Here is a 19,715-nt window from a genome sequence, read left to right on the forward strand (position 1 = left end):
ACATAGGCACATGAACACGTGGATGCATGCTCAGAAATACTCTTAAACATGTACACACAGGTACACACTGAACATGCAGCATGTACACACGTGCACAAACTTATGTATTTGTATACACACACTCACAGAAACATGTACGTGTATGCATACACATGCACACACACATGTATGTATGATGTATACACACATACATGCACACACACAAACACATACACATGTGCACACCCAGAAACATGTACACACACATATGCACATGCATGGACCTGCATGCAACCATACACACAGGTATGTTCACACACATATACACACGTATACACATAAGCATACACATACACGTGCACACACATAATAAACAACCACTACGACACTGCATCAAAGAGGCCTCCTTTCTAAGGACCTGATCCAGACCAGACAAAAGTGAGGACCTGCACACAAGCAAGCTGGCATCATTTGGTCTTGGATAGCATTTCAGCCAACAGAGACTCGGGATTGTGTTGACGTGGCTAGCCAGCACTTTATGCCTCTGTGGGCATTTCAAAAATTTCATGGAAAAAAACAGTTCTCAGGTTTCTTATTTAATAACATGAGTGGTAGCCAGTGAGGACAGAATGCCAAACCTATTTCTAGTTTGAGGTTTCAAATCTAATTTACTCAAAATTAAATCCTAAATTTTACCCTAAAAATACTTGCTACTGAAGCCTATTTTTTGTGTCACTTATACATTGATTTATACTTGCAGAGATAATACTAAAAAATGTATTTTATCCTCAGCTTTGTTTTGTTTAAGCGATGAGACTTCATTTAACTGGGTTCCCTAGCGAAGATATATGTAGAAAACAGAAAGGTTAGCGTTCCAAAATGAGATCCTAGAAAACTTAGGTTTTGAGTTAGGAGACACAAAACCAATTTAGTTCATTCAACAAACATTACAAAATAGTTCACTTAAAATAACTACCTAGTAAATTGTCACATTTCTATATAGTCAATATATGCCTTTTAAATACTCATGTGACGGCTTGGTCATTCTTCTTTTTTTTTTTTTTTTTTTGGCAGTATTGGGGTTTGAACTCAGGGCCTCACACTTGCTAGGCAGGAACTCTTACTGCTTGAGTCACTCCATCAGCCTCACCTGACATGGAGAACTCTATGGTTGCTGGGATTTAGAAAATGTGTTGTCATAATTTTTCATTTAGTTATTGAATAAAATTGGATAGATGATTTTTTTCTTTTATTCATATGCGCATACAATGTTTGGGTCATTTAGATGGTTCTTTACACAAATGTAATATTCACCCTCATAGCAATCAAAATGATGATTGATCATGTTTATTCCTGGAACTGCTTCAAGCAAGACAGAAATCCCAAGTGAAGGCCTTCATCACTGGCCTCCAGCCCTGTGTGACATGCTAACTGTTTTCCCCTTCTTCCTGCCTTTTGTCCTCCTGGCTTTCTATGATCTTTTCTTTGTGGTCTGTGGTCTTCTCACTACTCTGATTAATTTAGGGAAATTACTAGAAGATTTTCCTCACGTTGTAGCTTAAGTATTTTAACTGTTGCCTTTTGGAGATAAAAATACTATTTTTGATTTTCAAGTTCTTCCCCACCTCTGCCCCAGGAAAATAAAAGGTTAATAGCTTTTAGAATTCAGTACACAAGAGGAGAAATGTAGGGCCAGCAAAGTTCACTCACAACTCTTTAAATCATATCATGCAGATAGAATACTATGCAAAATAAGAATGAATTGCTACAAAAGGCATAAAACTACTAAGCCTATCAGTTACTATTTTACAGTTTTCTGGATGGTGAAGAAAGAGTAATGTGACAAATATGAGTAAAATCACTTGTGAGATGACATGGAACAACTCCATCTTGTAAACTGAGGAGACAGTTTACTCTATTGTCAAAATTTTAGTAGTTCTGAAAATTAAAAGAAATAATTTCAATAAATCACCCCTAGCACATAAACATAAAAATGATAAGGGTATAATGTTGGCCTTGCTGAATGTCAAAACAAGCCAAAACCCCTTTCTGTTTTCAAGTTGTATTCATAGTAGCGGAAGAGATAGAACATACACAATTTCTCAAACACAATACAAGACAAGTGGTACAAGGAGCAACAAGGCAGTACCATAAGAGAGTGTAGGAACCAGAATTGATGAAGGTCATATTTTGGGGGCTTCTTGAAAGGTTCTTGAAAGAACTAAGTTTTATTGGAGCCTTGATAGTGAAGGCGGTATGGATGGGGTGGGACATTTATTTGCACAATAGCAGTGAGAACCCACAAGCCACTAACATAAAAATGATAGGAGTCAGCCAGCAGTGCTTTTTGTTATTTTCAGGCTAGTGTCGAGACTAGGCACAAGGGAAAGACTGCACGAAGAAGTGATGGCTAACATCACATCCACACATCTCATGGTTAGCAGGCTCCAGTGGTTATAACAGAGTTAGTAAGGATTAGGTTGCCAAGCTTAAAGCAGCATTCTAAAAAGTTATTTGTCATAATAAGAATATGATGATATTAGACCAGAGAATAGAATAAATTTAAAAGTAGGTCAATATGGGTAAGTGTGTTTCTTGTATGCATGTGTTTATAACAGATATATTTTTAGCTTGATTTTTGTCAAGAAATAGAATATGGGTTATTATTAAATTATCTTCTTACAGCAAAACAAATAAATTTGTTTAGCATTGCTTCATTTGAACTAAGTTTTCAACTGCAGCATTTGCAGAATTAATTCCTTTTCTTCCTTGTTGAACTTTTCACCGAGCTACTAGCTAAGAAGTAACCTTATTTTTGATTCTTTGAAATTCCTACCCTGGCTTTAAAAACAGCTCTTCCAAGATATTTGAGTTTGGACAATTTAAATACCACATGTGGAAAAACTGTTTATAAGTGAAAAATGCTCTGCACCCAAACAAACTGAGTAGCATAGACAGAGGAGAGGGCGGGATCTGCACAGAAGTGGAGCCAGAGGAGGCTGGCACCACTGTAACTGCCTATGGATTTCAGGATGTACACATGTGTGCTGACATTCACATGACTGTGGGAGGTACATTCAGCATATACCCATACACACTTACACACACAAACTCACACATACACACACACATACACACATGCACTCTCTCTCTTTCTCTTTCTCTCTCTCACACACACAAAGGGCCAACATGGAAATTTGAAACCCAGAGAACATCCTGAATCAAGGATTATTTTTTAAAAAAATTTTTTGGCAGCACTAGGAGTTTGACCTCAGGACCTCACTCTTGCTAGGTAGGTGCTCTTACCACTTGAGCTACTCCACCAGTCCAAGTATCATTTTTTTACCTAGAAAGGAAAGGAAATAAGGAGTTCTACAATCTAAAGTGACACTGTTGTCCCAGCTGACTTGGCAGTAAATGCAGAATCAGAACATCTAAGTGGATCCAAGCTTCTCTCTTCCCAGCTTTGTGACCTAGCTCAAATTACTTAGATTTTTCAAATCTCATTGTGTTTACATTATTATGCAAATAGTATTTTCACTAACATCAGAGGCCTATCTGAATATGAATTATATAGAAATCATTTAGCACAGTTCCTGGTACACTAAATGTATCCTAGCATTAGAAAAAGATAATTATTAGATGAAATATTATTTTGTTGACCTATACATTTTTGTGGTGAAATAAATGTGTTTAAAGAGACTTTTCAAACTAAATTCTAAGGAAATAAAAGCATCCCTTAGAATGAGCTGTAAATATAAAGCCACAGACTTTCTTTATAACTTTACAAAATAAATCTTTTAGTTTCTCAATTTAAGTGGATTCCTGTGTAGAAGTTAAAATGTTGCAAAGATTTTGTTGAGAAAGCATAGCTTAACATTATAAGTTTCTCCAAATAGTTACAATTTGTTAAGGCCTTGACTTTTCTGATATATATCCTCTGAAAAAAAATGTGCTTAAAATGAACATTTTGCTGCAGTCTTCATTAACAGCTGAGATTCTTCCTTGAAATTAAGGATTGCATGTTGCAAGCACATTAATCAGGTACATTTCACCCATTGTAGCTCAACAGACATCTCAGGCAACAAAAAAAAAAAAAAAGAAAGAAAGAAAGCATAGTGGTAAGAGACCAGGTCAACAGCAACACTAAAAGAAATCACTCACAGAGGAAGGAAATGCTTTATTTCCTTTGTTCTTCATGTGGTCTATAAATATTTCATGTATTTGTTAAAGCTGTGTTATTGCTGGAAGCCAGCCTTCTCCCTTGTTTAATTCTTCCACCATCCTGAAGACTAGAAATGTTTGAAATATAGAAAAAGTCTGCATTCCTTGCCCATGTTTTGTTAATAAACAACATGTGAAAATTGAGGTTGAAAATTTCTTGAAAGGAAAAGAAGGGGAAATAACTGAGATAACTGGCTAGAAAAATGTCTCACAGGATCCTGAAGGTGACCTTGTAACAAAGGCATTTATCAAAATGCTGTGGATTGAAAATGTGAGTGTTTCAAATAGAAATAAGAGTTAACTTTTTCTTCTCACAGCTCCATTTGTTTTCCTTGGTCCATGTGGCAAGAAAGTCATTGTCCTAAGGGCACTGTTAGATGCTGCCTGCTGGTGGCTCATCACCAGTTGCTTATGTCAGTGCTAGACAGTACATTTCCTGTTTAAATAGTGTGCATCCTTGAGGGCAAAGGACCTGCACTGGAAACATCAACAAATCCATTGCACTCACTAACATTTTAAATCCAGGAGCTGAAATAATAGAAAGAACCAATAAAAGAGAAGTAAACATGGAATCCTCTTCTTTGGGAATTCTGAGGATCCTGTTCCTTCAATCTCATCTGAGAACAGAAACAACGTGAAAGCATTCTCTTAATGCTAGTGAGCATGGTCTTTGCCTTCTTTTCTTGACTCTTTAACATCATAGTGAGACTACTACTACTTCCCTTCTCAACAAAAAGCATGTGTGTCCTAAAACAATATCAAAACAACATCAAAATATAAAGTAATATCAAAAGATATTATCTGCTTTGCTTTAGGGAGAAATAGTGCAATGCAAAGATAAATACCCAAACCAACTTGCTTAGGTAAAAATGTGCCTAGATCAATGCCTGACACTATGTCAAGCCCTATCACCTGCAGTAAAAACCACATTGTTCAATGCATGCCAAAAAAATGCCTTAGCCATTGAACACAATATATTGTTTATCTTCAATTTTATGACTTTCCATTTTACTGCAAAGCAAAGTGAGGTGCAGATAATTTGAATCCCTGTCAAAGTTCTTAGATGTGGTCTGCATGGATGTTCAGGTCCAAACTTATGCTTGTCTGGATCAACATCCAAGCACTTAGCTATTATGCATCCTCTAGCTAGACGTTATTTGGAGCTAGGAACAAGGGCTGCCTCAACCTTTATTGACAAAGTTCTACTAAAGACATTTATCAGGAATTACTCAAGATGGAGACTAGGGTGCAGAAGCAGACAGCATGGCTCCATAACTCACAAATCTTGCTGAGATGCTGGAGCCACACTTGGCAGAAATAAAGCACCCAGGAGAATCAAAGCTTTGACACCCTGAACTCCTAGGCTGTAGAAATTTTCTCCACTGCCACATTACACTGAGAAAACAGGAGGGCTCCTGCCGCCACCAGACACCAGCTCCAAACCTGCTTGGGAGACATTCAGCAGACCAAGGAGGTGAGTGCCATCTGTCACATGCTATTCCCCTAGCCACCCCTGGGATAAACCAGCATAGCCCCCTGGGAAGACTGACCCCCTACAAAAACAAAAAACACCTGAATAAACAACAAAGTGAAAACTAGCACACAGCAGAGGGGCAGAGTTGCTGAAAGCACATGGGAGAAAGGGGCAGGAGCAAGGAGTTCATCTCTGCTTGAACTATTAGTTAACAAAGGCTGGAAAGGCAGGAAGGTCAACAGCAGGTGGGTTATAAGCCACTGCCTGAAGAAGGGTAGGTAGTGGGCCACAAAGTTTCTTTCCTCGGCCAGTGAGCAACACCCAAAGCCAAACAGGTCTGCAAAATTGAAAAACAAACAGCAAAACCATCACAATATGCTGACAGCCAGGGTCTGGCTGACTGATCACTAACCTTGTCCCAGAGAAAAGGGATGAGCCAAAGAAACAAGCCCCCAGTAACCAAGCACAGTGAAAACCCAACTCCAAAGCAGGATAGCTGTTGAGCTGAGCTGATCTCTGGAACCTGAGAACAGCATGCAAACTTAAACTGCCACACCCCACTGAGGGAGGAGCTGACCAAGCAGCTCCCACTGAAAAACAGAAGAAAAAAACACTACCTATAAGCCAATCACCTGGTGAGACAATGACAGAGCATCTGCTTAAATACCAACACCAGGACTGGATGCTGGAGGAGTAACACCAGAACTTAAAATAAGACTGAAATTCTATTATTCCTGAACCTGGAGGGGTTTTTTTGTTTGTTTGTTTGTGTGTTTTGTTTCTTGTTTGTTTGTATTTGATTGTGATCTCTCCCAGTTGATTTCTTTGGGTTTTGTTGTTGTTGTTTGTTTTATTATTGTGAGTTAGTTAATAATAAATTACACCCGGACCAGGGACAGAAATAGCACACACACACTTAGCTAAAAATCCAATTCAGCCACAAAAAAAAAAAAAAAAAATTAACCAAGGGAAAGAAAACAGGTGACTGAAACCACCAACTAGCCTATCATGAACATAGTTGCACAGTATCAAATGGAGTGATGGGAAGAAGAAAAAGGGATGGAAACCATTCTTCCCCCAAAATAATTTAATACTGGATCCAGAGGGAAATGAAGAGAACAGATACCTAGTTCCGGACTCCAACAAAACAAAGCTAAATGATGCCAAGAAACACAACAAAGCCCACAAGAACACCCTCAAAGAAATCCTGCAAGTAATCACTGAGAATTTCATGAATATGTTACTAGACATGGTTAACTTAAATGTAAAAGAGGAACTCAAGAAATTTCAAGACACCAAAAATAAAGAATATGAGAAGACACCAAAAAAATAAATAAACTCATAGGAGCCCTAAATAAACACCAAAGTGAAAGAGAGAATGCTATAAATAGAGAGATAAGGAATTAAAGTTGAAAATAGACAATATTAAAGAGGAAGTGACCCATGATATGGACAATCTTAGAAAAAAGAATGAAACATAAATACAAAACACAGTGGAAGACAACGCCAGCAGACTAGAATAAGCAGAAGACAGAATCAATCTCAGAACTTGAACATAAAATGGAAATTAAAGGAAAAACTGAAGAGCTATTAGTCAAACAATTCAAGAGCTGTGAAATGAATATGCAAGAACTCACTGACTCTATCAAAAGACCAAACCTGAGAATCATGGACATTGAAGAAGGAGAAGAGGTGCAAGCAAAAAGGATTCATAATATATTCAACAAAATAATAACAGAAAATATCCCAAACCTAGAGAAAGCTATTCTCATTCAGGTACAGGAAGCCTCCAGGACACCAAACAAACCTGACCAAAATAGAACTATCTCACAACATATTATCATTAAAACAACCAGCACAGAGAATAGAGAAAGAATATTGAAGTCCGTAAGAGAGAAAAAACAAGTAACATACAAAGGTAAACTCATCAAAATCACAGCAATTGCTCAACGGAAACCATAAAAGCAAGAAGAGCACAGAGTGAGGCATTCCAGACACTGAATGAAAATAGCTTCAACCCTATGATACTCTACCCAGCAAAACTATCACTCAAAATAGATGGAGCAATAAAAGTCTTCCATGATAAGCAGAAAACTAAAACAATATATGACCACAAAGCCACCACTACAAAAGATTCTTCAAGGATTCCTGCACACAGAAAATGAAAGCAAACAAAACCATGAGAGGACAGGCAGTACCAAACCACAGAAGAAAACACAATGAGTCAGAGAGTAACATTAATTCAGCTACACACAATCAAACCCTTAAACAACAAAAACAACTAAGGACAGGAATCACCACATACTTATCAATATTAATACTGAATGTTAATGGGCTTAACTTCCCCATCAAAAGACACGGTTTGACAAACTGGCTTAAAAAGGAATATCCAATGATCTGTTGTTTAGAGGAGACCCATCTCATTGACAGAAACAAGCACATCTTAGGGTGAAAGGATGGAAGAAGATTTACCAAGCCAATGGCCCATAAAAGCATGTAGAAGTAGCAATATTTATCTCAAAGTAGACTTTAAACTTACATTGATCAAACAAGATAAAGAAGGACACTCTATACTAATAAAAGGAGAAATACACCAAAAGGAAATAACAATTATCAACCTATATGCACTGAACATCAGTGCACCCAATTTTATCAAACATATTCTGAAGGACCTAAAAGCATATAGAGACTCCAACACAGTGGTAGCAGGAGACTGTAATACCCCCTCTATCACCAATATTTAGGTCATCCAAACAAAAAATCAATAAAGAAATTCTAGAACAAAATCACACCATAGATTAAATGGACCTAGCTGATGTCTACAGAATATTTCATTCAACTTCTACACAACATACCTTCTTCTCAGCAGCTCATTGAACTTTCTCCCAAATTGATCATATCTTATGGCACAAAATAAGCCTCAAAAATATAAAGAAATAGAAATAATCCCATGCATTCTATCTGATCACAATGCATTGAAACTAGAACTCCACCACAAAAACAACAGCAGAAAATATGCAAACAATTGGAAGGTGAACAATATGTTGCTCATTGATTAGTGGGTCAATGATGAAATAAAAGAGGAAATTAAAAGGTTCCTGGATGGTAACGAAAATGAAAACACAATCTACCAGAACCTATGGGACACAACAAAAGCAGTCCTAAAAGGAAAGTTTATAACCATAAGTGCTATATTAAAAGGACAGAAAGTTCTCAAATCAATGACCTTATGCTATATCTCAAGTTCCTAGAAAAATAAGAACAAGCAAAACCCAAAACAAACAGAGGAGAGAAATAATAAAAATAAGGGCTGAAATCAATGAAATAGAAACCAAAAACACCAAACAAAGAATCAACAAAACAAAAAGCTGGTTCTTTGCAAAAAAAAAAAAAAGATTGACAGACGCTTGACAAATCTGACTAAAATGAGGAGAGAAAAAACCCAAATCAGTAAAATCAGAAAGGCAAAAGGGGAGATAACAACAAACACCATGGAAATCCAGGGAATCATCAGAGACTACTTTGAGAACCTATATTCCAATAAATTTGAAAATCTTGAAGAAATGGACAGATTTCTAGATACTTATGACCATCCAAAACTGAACCAAGAGGATATAAATCACCTGAATAGATCTATAACACAAAATGAAATCAAAGCAGTAATAAAGAGTATCCCAAAAAAGAAAAGTCTGGGACCTGATGGATTCTCTGCTGAATTCTATCAGACCTTAAACAAGAACTAATACCAACCCTCCTTAAACTGTTCCACAAAATAGAGAGGGAAAGAACACTCTCTAACTCATTTTATGAAGCCAGTATTACACTCATCCCCAAACCAGACAAAGACATCTCCAAAAATGAGAACTGTAGACCAATCTCTTTAATGATAATTGATGCAAAAATCCTCAATAAAATAATGGCAAACCGAATCCAACAACATATCAGAAAAATCATTCACCACTATCAAGTTGGCTTCATCCCAGGAATGCAGGGGTGGGTCAACAAATGCAAATTTATAAATGTAATACAGCACATTAATAGAAGCAAATACAAAAACCAATTGATCATCTCAATAGATGCAGAAAAAGCCTTCGATAAGATCCAACACCACTTCATGATAAAAGCTCTAAGAAAACTGGGAATAGAAGGAAAGTACCTCAACATTATAAAATCTATATATGACAAACCTACAGCCAACATCATACACTTAGTGGAGAAAAACTGAAACCATTTCCCCTAAAATCAGGAATGAGACAAGGGTGCCCACTATCCCCACTCCTATTCAACAGTCCTGGAATTCCTATTCAGAGCAATTAAGGAAGAAGAAGAAATAAAAGGGATACAAGTAGGTAAAGAAACTGTCAAAATATCCTTCTTTGCAGATGACATGATCCTATATCTTAAAGACCCCAAAAAAGCTACCCAAATACTCCTAGACACCATAAACAGCTACAGCAAGGTGGCAGGATACAAAATCAACTTACAAAAATCATTAGCTTTTCTGTACACCAACAAATTAAGAAAGAATATATGGAAACAATTCCATTTACTATAGCCTTAAAAAACATCAAATACCTAGTAGTAAACTTAACAAAGGATGTGAATGACCTCTACAAGGAGAACTACAAACCCCTGAAGAAAGAGATTGAGGAAGACTACAGAAGGTGGAAAGATCTCCCATGCTCATGGATTGGTAGAATCAACATAGTAAAAATGGTTATTCTACCAAAAACAATCTACATGTTTAATGCAATTCCCAACAAAATCCCAATGACATTCATCACAGAGATTGAAAAATCTACCCTAAAGTTCATTTGGAAACATAAGACACTGAAAATAGCCAAGTCAATACTCAGCAAAAAGAGCAATGCTGAAGGTATCACAATACCTGACTTCAAACTATATTACAAAGCAATAGCAATAAAAACAGCATGGTACTGGCACAAAAACAGAGATGAAGACCAGTGAAACAGAATAGAGGACCTGGATATGAATCCACACAGCTATGCCCACCTTATTTTTGACAAAGTCACCAAAAACACACGATGGAAAAAAGGCAGCCTTTTCCACAAAAGTTGCTGGGAAAAGTGATTATCTGCCTGCAAAAAACTGAAACTAGATCCATGCCTATCACCCTGTACTAGTATCGATTCAAAATGAATCAAGGACCTTAATATGAGACCCGAAACTCTGAAGTTAGTACAGGAAAGAGCAGGGAATACTCTGGAAGCAAAAGGTATAGGCAAGGACTTCTTCAATAGAATCCCAGCAGCTCAGCAACTAAGAGAAAGGACAGACAAATAGGACTGCATAAAATTAAAAAGCTCCTGCACAACAAAAGAAATGGTCTCTAAACTACAGAGTCCAACCACAGAAGGAGAGAAAATATTTGCCAGCTATACATCAGACAAAGGACTGATAACTAGAATATACAGGGAGCTCAAAAAACTAAGCTCCCCCAAAATCAATGAACCAATAAAGAAATGGGGAGCTGAAACAAACAGAACTTTTTCAAAAGAAGAAATTCAAATGGCCAAAAAACTCATGAAAAATGCTCACCATCTCTGGCCATAAAGGAAATGCAAATCAAAACCACACTAAGATTCCACCTCATTCCTGTTAGAATAGCCACCAACAAAACCACCACCAATAATAGGTGTTGGCAAGAATGTGAAGAAAAAGGAACCTTCATACACTGCTGGTAGGAATGCAAGCTAGTGCGACCTCTCTGGAAAACAATATGGAAGCTTCTTAAAAAACTAAACATAGATCTGCCATATGATCCAGCAATCCCACTCCTGGGGATATAACCAAAGGAATGTGACTCAGGTTACTCCAGAGGCACCTGCACACCTGTGTTTATTACAGTGCTATTCACAATAGCCAAGTTATGGAAACAGCCAAGATGCCCCACTACTGATGAATGGATTTAAAAAATGTGGTATTTATACACAATGGAATTTTACTCAGCCATGAAGAAGAATGAAATCTTATCATTCTCTAGTAAATGGATGAACTGGAGAACATCACCCTGAGTGAGGTTAGCCAGGTTCAGAAGACCAAAAATCATATATTCTCCCTCATATGTGGACTTTAGATCTAGGGTAAAGGCAGTAATGTTGTTGGACTTGGGTCACACATCAAGGGGAGAGCACATATGGGAGGTATGAGGATGGGTAGGAAACCCAAAACTTGAAAGTGTTTGATGTCCCCACTGCAGAGGAGCTAATACAGAAACCTTAAAATGACAGAGGTCAACATGGGAAGGTGACCGGGAACTCGTGCAAAGGCCAGGTAGAAATGAATCTATTTGGGTTGTAATACACTTGTGCATAGAAGCAATGCTAGGAATCTCTCTGTATAGTTATCCTTATCTAAACTACAAAAACGCTTTATCTTTCTTATTATTGCTTATGTCTACTGTTCAACAAAATTGGAGAAAAGGGCAGAACAGGTTCTGCCTGGAAGCGAGGGGGGCAGGAGGGGAGAAATGCCCCAACAATGTATGTACATATGAATAAGTAAACAAAGAAAAAAAAGACGTTTGTCTTTACTAACACACCTGTGTCCTGGAGTCACTGAGTAGCGGAGCTCATGGGTATTCAAGCCAGGGTTACCATAGAACGCATGGCCTTCCAAATCAGGATACTATTGTGAAAGAAAGAATGAGATAATAATAGTTACTTGGAAAGTTAGGTAAAATCCAGAAATGTTCAAAATAAGTTGGAATGTTCATTCTATTTATAATCTTAGCCAACCACCTTATGGCTGAATTACCTATTGTTATTAATATTAATCATTATAGTTTAATGCCTTCTGTCAAGATCAAGATATATTATCTCTACCATCTGCAGCAATTCTTCAGGTAGGAATTATTTTCTTTTTTTTACAGATGAGAGAATAGAGATTCGGAGTAGAGAGATGAGTTGTAAAAAGGCATTTAATTATTAACAACCCAAACTGGGATTCAGCTCCAAGTTTTGTAGCCCTTCATTTTGTCTTGTCTCTAACACCCCCAGGAAAAGGGACTGGTAACTTAGCTCAATGTGTAGAGCCTCAGCCTAGCAAGCACAGGCCCTGAGTTCAAACAGTAAGACCTCCAAGCAAACAAAAACAAAACAACAACAAAAAAAAAATGAAGAGAAACACTGCAGTTCAGCATATTTCTTAATATCTCAGTCACACAAAATTCATTAGTTCTCCAGGAGCAGCTTTAATACATAACCCACTTTGATATTGACTCACAATGGTAGAATAACAAATGTGAACATCTTCTTTCTCTCTTCAAATTCTTAGAAAAGACAGATTGTATGTTTTTAAAAAGAATACATTATGAAGGAAATTCCCTTCCCCTCTTAAGAAGGCATGGTGGGAACAAAATGCCAGTAGCTGCTCAGAATGAGGGAGCTCATAGTATCAGGGTAATGCTAGCTTTGTAGAAGAAGTTCAGAGTGTTCCTTGCCTTATATTTGTAGAATAGTTTGAAGAATATTGGCATTAGTTCTTCAAAGGGTTGGTATAATTCAGTAGTGAATATGTTTAGTCTTGGGCTGTTCTTCATTTAGAGATTTTAAAATTACTGTTTCAATCTCACTGCATGTTGATTTATTTAGATTTTTTATATCTTCTTGATTCAATTTTGGTAAGTCTTATGTGTCTAGAAATTTATCCATTTCTTTTAGATTTTTCAATTAATTAGAATGTAAGTTTAAAAAATATTTCCTAATAATCCCCTGGATTTCAGTGCCATCTACTGTACAATCTCCTTTTCATCTCTAATTTTATTAATTTGGGTCTTCTCTCTCTTTCTTTAAGTTTGTTGGCTAAGGGTTTGTTAATATTGTTTATCCTTTCAAAGAACCATGTCTTTATTTCATTTATCTTTTGTACTGTTATTTTAGTTTTCATTTAATTAAGTTAAGCTCTGATTTTTATTTCTTTCCTTGTACTAATTCTGAAATTGGCTTTTTCTTATTTTTCTAAGAGCTTGGGGTTCATCATTTTCTTATTTGAGTTCCCTCTGATTTTGTAATGTAAGCACTCATGGGTATACATTTCCCTCCTGGGATTTCTTTCATTATTTTCCATAGATTCTGGTGTGTGATCTTTTCTTTTTGATTTGATTGTAAGAACTTTTTAATTTTCTCCCTAATTTCTTTGAAGACCACTGCTTGTTCAAAAGTGTTTTGTTCAACCTGTATGTTTGTGTTTTCTTTTGCTGTTGTTTTCTAGTGTTAGTCCATTCTGATCTGACAAAATGCCAGAAATGATTTCACTTTTATTGCATTTGTTGAGACGATTAATGTTCTAAAATATGATCTTTTATGGAGAAAGTTCCATGAACCTCTGAGAAAAATGTATATTTTGCAGCTGTTGGATGGAATATTCTGTAGAGAGCTGTTAGGTCCTTTTGGTCCATAGTGTCATTTAACTCTGAGGTTTTTGTTGATTTTTAGTCTTTATGACTAATTTACTGGTGAGATTGAGATACTGAAGTTACTCACTGCTATTGTGTTGGAGTCTATCTGAGCCTCTATGTCCAGTAGTGTTTGTTTTGTGAAATTGGGTGTGCAAACGTTCAGTGCATATATGTTCACAACTTCTGTGTCCTCTTTGTAGGTTATTTCATTTATCAATGTAAAGTGATCTTGTTTCTTTGACAATTTTTGGTTTGAAGCCTGCTTTGTCATGTATGAATATTGACATTCCTTCTTACCTTCAGTTCCATTTGCTTGGAATATTTTCTTTTCATCCTTTCACCTTAGGGCTATTTTTGTCTTTTCAGTGAGATGCTTCTTTCAGGCAACAAGTTGGACCTTGTTTTTTTAATCTAATCCATCAGTCTGTGTCTTGTAATATGAGAATTGAGACCGTTGACATTCAGAGTTATTACCAAATGCATGTACTATTTCTTGTCATTTTGTTGCTTTTGTAATGTTTGATTATTGCCTAATCCTTATTTGCTTATCTATTCTTCTAGTGAAGTTTTTTCCTTCCAATATTCTCATTGTTGTATGTATCTTCTTTTTCTGTGTGTGGGATTCTTTTAAATATCTCCTGTAGTCCTGGCCTAGTGGCCATGAATTCCTTTAGTTTGTGTTTATCATGGAAAGATTTTATTTCTTCTTCAGTTATGAAGAATAGCTTTGCAGGATATAGTAATCTAAATTGACAGTTATTTTCTTTCAGGGCTTGAAGTACATCTTTCCATGCTCTCCTAGGTTTAGAGTTGTTGTTACAAAATTTGCTGTTGTTACAAAATTTGCTGTTGTTCTGTTGGGTTTGCCTTTGTATGTGATTTAGTGAGTCTTTCTTGTAGCTTTCAGTAGTCTTTCTTCATTCTGTAACTTGACGTTTTCACTATAGTATGGGATGGGGAATTTCTTTGCTGGTTTTATCTGTTATGGTTCTAAAAGCCTTGATGTCCATCTGTTTCCCATGATTTGGGATATTTTTCACTATAATTTTATTTAATTTTTTTCAATGCTTTTCCTTTATCTCATTTCTTTCTTCTATGCCTATCATTCATAGGTTTTGTATTTTAATGATCTTCATGCTTTCTTTTTTTTTCTTCATTATTGTCTGAATGTTCTAATTTGTGTACTTTGCCTTAAAGCTCTAATATTGCTTTCTATTTCATTCCATCTGTTAGTGAAGCTTTGAACTGATTTTTGACTTACTGACACTTTTATTCCCAAAATTCCAATTTATGTTTTTTAGAATTTCTTCATTGCATTCCTCTTTGTGACCTGCATTGTCTTCCTGCACTGTCAGCTATTTATTTGTATCCTCTTTGAATTCATTCATGAGTTTATTTTTGTCCTCTTTGATTTTGTTGATCACCTATATAGAAATTCTTTTGAATTCTTTATCCAGAATTTCATCTACTTCACTATATTAGTCTGTTTATGTGGAGCTGTTTACTTTTGGAGGAATCATATTGCCTTGCTTTATTATTTTTTTCATTTCTTGTGTTCATGCATTTTGATTTGAGCATCTGGGGACATGCTGCTAGTTGGAGGTTTCAGTTTCCTGTATTCTTTCAGTTGAGGTATTCACAATGTTCAGACAAGACTAGCCTGTGGCAGGGTTGAGGTTCTCACCAGTTTCTCATCATTGCATTTTTTTGGCAGTACTGGGATTTGAACTCAGGTCTTCACTGCCAGGCACTCTACCATTTGAGCCACTTTGCCAGCCCTTTTTTGTGTTGGGTATTTCAAAGATAGTATCTTACAAGCTATTTGCCTGGGTGGGCCTTGTGGTCCTCCTGATCTGTCTCCTGAGTAGCCAGGATTACAGGTATGAGCTACCAGTGCCTATTTATATGGTTTTGTTGTGTGTTAATGTATCAAGCATTGGGTAAAAGTTTCATTTGCCTCTGGAATTCCAGAAAACAGCTAACTGGTTATACAGATTGATTTTCAGAGTTTTAAAAAATTTTATTTGTGCTCAAATTGACATTTTGGGCATCCCTGATGGTATACATGTGAGCATCTTTACGATAGTTCCTAAACCTCTACTATAGAATTAATATGTATAAACTATTGTTACTTCTGAGAAAACCAGTTTTGAAAAAATTCTTATCTGAACCAGTTCTTACTAAAATGCAGGTATTCAAAAATTAATTTCCAAACTCAGGACTGAACAAAAAGAGGAACTTATGGACAGTAATCTTGCTCTATTTCATTCTGTCATAAGTGTAATTTGGACTTAAATCTTTTTTTTTTTTAGAATATATGGATCTATTAATGAATGTGTTTTTATAAATTGTTATTTTATAGAGAACAGTTTAAGATTGCTTTTCTTCCTGTATCTTCATTAAAGTATAAGGCTACTAAGAGCTTATTGAAAAGTTTATGTACATAGCCATGTTGTCTATGATTAAATAGATTATCAAAGGGATTTTCTAAAGCCAAGATTTAACACATGATATAAAACTAGCACTTAATTTTCTGTCTATAACATCATGGTTATCTTTAAAATATTGTTCTATTCTTAGCAACATTTGCAATAAAACAGCTTAAAGAAAAGAGTTGTACTTTATCAATATAATTGCTTATATTTTTCGTTTATTTTGTTAGAATTTTTGACTACTTAGGAAACAGCCTTACTTGAATCAGATTTCATCTAAGTATCTGTTTATGTCAAAGTCTTTGAAATGACTGTGTTATTCCTGGTTATATAAAGAACTATTATTTTAAGTGATCTTAATACATTTAGTGCCCTATATGTCTATGACTAAAAACATGTGTATGTGGCTAAACTTTATGTAAATACTATGAAAATGTTTACAGAGTTAGAAATATGTAAATTTGATCCATATAAAATGACAAGCTAATGCTCTCTCTTATCAAAATATATTACATCTAAACCTTCTATATTTAAAAATAGTCAATAAAACTTTGACATTTGCCTGTCATCAGTGCCATACAGATAAAAAGAATCATTTGGGCAGTCCCAGTATTTGAAACCTGGCTTACAGATAATTGTCTTAACTAAATGAGTGTTTGTATCTGAGGTGTACTTATACATAAAAAAATAAGGTTATTTGTTGTCACTGGCACTGTTCCTGTCATGTAAAAGATCTAAAGTTTTAATTTTTGTTAGCAATATAAACCTATTATTTTACCTTGTAAAAGATTCAAGATTTTGACTCAAATGTAAAAACTAAATACAAATATATGAAATTCGTTTAGTGTGATGCTAATTGAAACTGGCTACTTTATAAAATGCATAACTGTTACCCAGATATATAAACCTTCTAAAATACAAAGCTTAGGGAAGAACTTTACCAACCTGGTGCCCTTCAAATTAAAATTGTAGTAATGTTAGCCTTTTTCAGAAGTATACCTATATGCTCCTAAGTGTAACAAGGAGTCGGTCCTACCATAATGGTGTCAGACATAATTATTAACTTGAAATGTTCTATGTGATTTAAATAACTAGACTGTTCTGTTATTGCTGCATTGTTTTACAAAATTTTAACTATAGTTATTCTAAGTTAAAATTCATTTCAGTTTTGATCCTTCTCTGGAGCATTTTCAGCTGTGTTCATATAGGATAAGGCCCTACAAGTACTGATTTGTCCAATGAGTTTGCTTTAAATATTTTTTATTGGATTTATTTTGTATTTTCCTTATAAAACTTTGTAAATGTTGTCTGTTGACATTCTGCAGAAGTATAACTTCAAACAGTAACAACCTGAGCAGGGTTTTCATGGTGCTAGGACATCACCTCCAAAACAGATAAAAAAGTTAGACTTAAGAATGGACTCCAGGTGAGCCCACCTAAGAGCTACTTTTTCTAAACCTCTGTTACTTAAATTTGGCCAAGAAGAGTCTATTGGCACTGATTCCTACCCAACCTCTTTTACTCCCCCTCTGACATGGGATCAGATCACACCATCTGAGAAATCTCATCCTGCAAGAAGGAAAAAACAATCAGGACAATGTTTATTCTAGCAATGAGGGATCATTAAGGCCAAACTACAAGGTAGTTAATTGACAGATGTTTTCAGAGGAAACTGTTCATAGACAAACAATTTAGAGAAAAATGTTCAGATGGGAGGGAAGTTCTCAGGTTCCAAATGGAGTCACTCTTGCCAACCCTTTAGAAGTAACTAAAGTCAAGAGGTTGTAAAGAAATTGTTCGTAAGCATGGTTACCTGACACTACAACCTATGCCTGCCTACCTTCCAAGTAGATAGAAAATTACACCTTAGTCTTTTTGTCACTCTCTATTTCTGTAGCTGCAGGAAAAACCCAGATGTTTATACCCAATATATAAACATTTACAACTTAGAAACAGGAAGACTGTCCAATTCATACCTCTGCTAATAGGCCTCAAAATTACATCAGGCATAAGACAGATATTACTTTTCTGTCTCCTCCCTTTCTTGGGACCTTTAGTTTCCTTATTACTTCTCCTCCTTACTGGGCCCAGCATCATTAATATTCTCACCAAGTATGTTTTGTGTCATCTTCAGCCATAAAACTATAGAGGGCGTTGCAGCACAGGTTCAAATTAATATCAGGTGTCCCTCAGGTACAGTGCCCCTCAGCCCCTGGACAAGGCTTCCATAGAGTTTCAACTAAACCCCATCATGTCCCCACAGACTATCATGAAACCCTCTGCCAGAACAACAAATAAATAGGCAGGGACATCTCTATGACCCTACCAAGCTCGAAGCAGTTTCAAGATGAGAGCCTCCCCTTGCTAAAAACAGTATTGGTTTTGTTGTTTTGTTATAAGAGGTGATGCGGAGGAAAGTCCCTCCTTAAGAAGGGATGGCAGGAACAACACACCAGTAGCCCAGGGGGTTGAGGAAGCAAGGACCAAGTGTGGGAAATGCTGGAATGAGGAAACCTGGGCTGATGGTGTGAAACATTTCCACGTGCAAAATTCAAACCATGATCACAGAAAGAAACACCCAGTAAACAAGGTGCATGAAGAAGGAGACAGCCATTCAGCAAAGTCCAAAGTCACTCCATAAAGGCCCGCCTCCAACTGCGTATCAAAGCAGCAGCGATACTCTTGGTTCCTCAGATGTCCTCTGCTCCATTAAACAGCGTCCTAATAAACCTCCGACTTTTCCTACTTACTCATCGTGGTAAATTCTTTTACCAACCTGCAGTTCCAAAATCCACAACATAGTCATTATTAATACTGGGAAACTAGAGAGGGCTACAAGCAGACTAGTATTTGGAAAGAATTATGAAAAGTAACATGGAACACATGGAATCAAATTGGTGAAAGATCTACAGCACAAAATATCTGGGCAAGGGAGTCTGTGCAGGACCGAGTGAATGTAGGGATACACTGTGCTCAGAAACTCAGGAGGTGAAGCTGGGATTCTTTTTGTCAATTGTCAGATGAGTCATTTGGAACTTGACTTAAAAGCATTGATAAGCCAGTGTTTCCCCTTGTGTATTTTTGCTGATTAACAGGCAGAAGAGGTCATGTCAGTTTTGACTGCTCATTCCCCATGCCATACAAGGGAAAGTATATAGTAATAGGCTGAACAGATACTTGCTCTCTC

The sequence above is a fragment of the Castor canadensis genome, chromosome 9 (genome assembly GCF_047511655.1).
Source record: "Castor canadensis chromosome 9, mCasCan1.hap1v2, whole genome shotgun sequence".
NCBI classification, from domain to species: domain Eukaryota; kingdom Metazoa; phylum Chordata; class Mammalia; order Rodentia; family Castoridae; genus Castor; species Castor canadensis.